At 36.9% G+C, this 3,575-nt stretch overlaps 1 long non-coding RNA gene across 2 annotated transcripts in view; it reads right to left on the bottom strand.

Annotated features, from left to right (window-relative positions):
- Positions 1 to 3,575, bottom strand: part of LOC111813303 — a 41,283-nt gene that overhangs the window by 1,633 nt on the left and 36,075 nt on the right. Inside the window, exon 2 of one of the 2 annotated variants that reach the window (XR_002818602.1) lies at positions 533 to 620. This is a non-coding gene — a long non-coding RNA (uncharacterized LOC111813303). The remainder of the gene's footprint in view (positions 1 to 532; positions 621 to 3,575) is intronic. The other variant, XR_002818603.1, reaches the window with a different exon arrangement.

Genomic DNA, 3,575 nt, shown 5'->3' with positions numbered 1-3,575 from the left:
CAAAAAAAAAAAAATCCAAAGAATACAGATGAGCACTGAAATGGTACCTGTGTTAACTAACAAGGTTAAGGAAGAAAATACCAGCAAAACTGTTTGCCTGGCTAGTGCAAGGTCCTGGGTTGGGTCCTTGGCTACAAAAAAAAAAAAAAAAAAAAAAAACCTAAAGAATACAGAAAAAGCATAAAGAGAAAAATACACATTTCTAATAAATCATTCCATTATATTATCCCTTTTTATTGAGTTTGATAATTACTATCATACAAATGTAAACTAATAAAGAATTTCCATTAGATTTTAGAAAACAAAACCTTTTAAACAAAAGCAGAAATTTCATCTCTTTAAGAATAATTCAGTCCTATTAGTCTCTTTTTTTCATTTTACAAACTTGAGATAAGAATACTTTGTATCCTAAGAAAATTTAAGAAAAATTCAGTCTTATTTCACAAAAGGCCATTGTTATCATATAAGAGAGTGACTATTTCCAAAATGTTTTGAAATATACACAGTAATAGTATAAATAAACTTTACTTACAATTCGAATGTTAAGTAGTTTAATCATCCTTCACTATTTTCACAACTTGGCAAGGGCTAAAATGTGAACCAGCAGTTCTTTGGAACTACTAGTGAGAAGGGGAAAAAAGAGTATTAATATAATTTTATTTAAAAAAACATTTTGCCCAAAATAGTCATGATTTATATACTAAATACTTATTAAAATACATTATCACCAAAGCTTGATAACATATTTACATGAATATAGTAAAAAATAATTTCTTTTTTTTTTTTTTTTTTGCAGAATCAGGGATTGAACTCAGGTGGAAAGTGCTTATTTCACTGAGCCATCTCCCCGGCCCCTAAAAAATAATTTCTATGCTACTGTGTAATCAAGTTTTTTTTTTAATCAAACTTCAAATTTTCAGTCACTACTAAATAGCAATTATTAAGAGCAGACCCAACATACATAACATATGCCTCGTATCATAGATTACATTTCAATCAACCAGCAAGTTTTTAGTAAATGGTTACAGTGTGTAACCTTTGCTCTCCAGGAGTATGAATTGAGGATTAAAAGCAAAAAATTAATCCAAGAGACTATCTTATTTTTTTTCCCTATATTTTAAGGAAGGGTTTACAGGGTGTTCAGGGTCTCATTACTAGATTAGACTTGGAGTGATTCCCCTGTTTAAAGTCTCCCAAGAGCTGGATTAGAGTTGCACCACCACACTCAGTCTCAATTATCTCAGCGAGTCCTAGGGCGGGACAGGAATGGCAGTCCTGGGCCCTAAACCTGCTTGCAGGCGCTTTAATCCACTGAGCTATTTGGCTGGCCCTCTCAAGAGACTACCTTCAACCAACATTAATGCTATACAATCATTGCTTATATGCGATAGTTGCTTACTGCTATTTCACCTCCTAAATTCAACCTCAGTGCATAACATCTACCTTCTCAAATCCCTCTCCTTGCAAAGCCTTGTCTATTAAGATTTAGGCACTCGGTTGTGGGCTTTGCTCCATTGGCTATTCCCTCCTGTTGCTGAACCTTGTTACACTGGCTCCTTTCCCTTCACAAAAATATTTCTAAGACCCTCTCATCTTAAAAGTGGAAAACTCCTTTTCCACAATTCAGCCTACCTCCATGGTTACTGCTATAATTCCATTTTCAGATAAAGTAAAAGAAATCTTTTATATTGTCTTCATGTTCTGATTTCTTCGGTATTCTTCCTTCCTTGACTAAAACTTTCACTAAATGTTGTCAAGTCCAAAGGATATACTTGTTTTCATAACACATGAAGAACCTAAAGCTTAAAACTATGACTCATTTTTGCTTGAAACTCTACCTTGAGTTTACTTGTCCTTCCCTCCCTACTCCTACAGTTTCCTTTTGCAGACTCAACCTGATTTTCAAGAGTTTGGGGGCAAAGGTACAAAGGGAGGGGCCGGGGAGATAGTTCAGTAGAGTAAGCACTTGCCTGGCAAGTGCAAGGTCCTGAGTTCAATCCCCGGTTCTGCAGAAAAAAAAAAAAAAAAAAAAAAAAAGTACAAAGGGAAACCTATATATAACGTCTAAATATTTTAAATTTTTAAGTCAAGACAAAAAGCTGTTCAACTACTATTCTCTCTTCCCACCTTGACAAACAGTTTTAAAACAACACAAATGTTGTACAATCAGCACATTCTGATTCTGAATATCAGACTCAAGCTGGATTTTAGAAGGCTGCATTGCCTTCCCTAGCTTGCAACCTCCAGCTCCACACTAAACCACTCCACCCCTAAAGACATGCAGATGAGCATCCCGCCCCCTCGGGCCCACTCCAGTTACAGGCCTACAAACAGCTGCTCCTTCCTTAGCCTTCCTTTACATAGAAAAGCCTAAGCATGTGGTACAGCCAAGAGAAGAATCAGGATGAGACTTGTGAAGGGCAGAATCCGGGATCCAAGCAGTCTAGACCTGACAAACAAAGAGACTAGGTAGACCTGGCCTGGGCTCGCAGACATCTGAATGCTATGGGAGGAGGGCAGCAGCTTCACAAAGACCCGATAAGGATCTCAAATTCACCTGGCGCCAACCCTTCCATGTATGCATTTCCAAAGTCCAGTACCTTCTCTTTTCTTGCTCTGTAAAGTGTGACATCTGCTCCTATGTCTTCACTCAAATCTCTCTTCCAATCTAAACCATTCTCACAGGCTGACATTTGTCTACTAGATACTTTTTCACCTCTACTTCCTTGTGAGATTAAGATATAAATAAATAATACTAAACCAGGTGTGATGGCACATATCTGTAATCCCAGCACACCAAAAGCTGAGGCAGGAGGATCACAGTGAGTTCAAGGCCAGCCTCGGTTACATAATGAGTTTGAGGCCAACCTGAACTGCAAGGCAAGACCTTGTCTCAAAAACACAAAAACTAAAACCATATTATATATACTAAGAATCTACTCCAGGTTAACCTAGACACACCCTCCACTTATTAATTCAGTTTTTTAACAATATTAACTCAGGCCTATTATATGTTCGAAGTTTTAGGTACCATGAGTAAAGCAGTAAACAAAAGGACTGAAAAAAAAAAAAAAAAAAAAAAGCCCTATGTTTCTGGCTTTTACATTTCAGTGGAGAGAGAAAATAAGCAATATATACAGGGCATGTGGATGACTATAAAGATTAAGGAACTAAATGAACCAGAGAGCATTCATGAAGACAAGGGCCTGTAATTTCAAATAAGCGGTGAAAAATTCACTGAACAAGTGACATAATGTAAAGACCTAAAGGTAATTCCCAGAGTAAACACATTATCAGATTCAAATATCCAATGTTCAACAACAAAAAGACACAGAAAAAAACAAGAAAATGTGGCTAATTCAAATTAAAAAATTCCAGGAAGTACCATGGCCCCTCCTCCAAGTGGGCCTAACCCTTATGCACGCAATCGTCCTGCCTTTAGTCAGGGCTATACCCAGCCTGGACCTGGTTATCGATAAGGAGGTTCAGCTGTCCTGATGAATATAGCTGTTTGCCTCCCAAGACTCCAATACTATTTTATTTTAACTTGTATTGAAGTTCAGAAATTTAAACAG

The sequence above is a fragment of the Octodon degus genome, unplaced genomic scaffold (genome assembly GCF_000260255.1).
Source record: "Octodon degus isolate 3935 unplaced genomic scaffold, OctDeg1.0 scaffold00180, whole genome shotgun sequence".
Lineage (NCBI taxonomy): Eukaryota > Metazoa > Chordata > Mammalia > Rodentia > Octodontidae > Octodon > Octodon degus.
The sequence above is the reverse complement of the archived record's forward strand: the minus strand, read 5'-3'. Positions and strand labels throughout refer to the sequence as shown.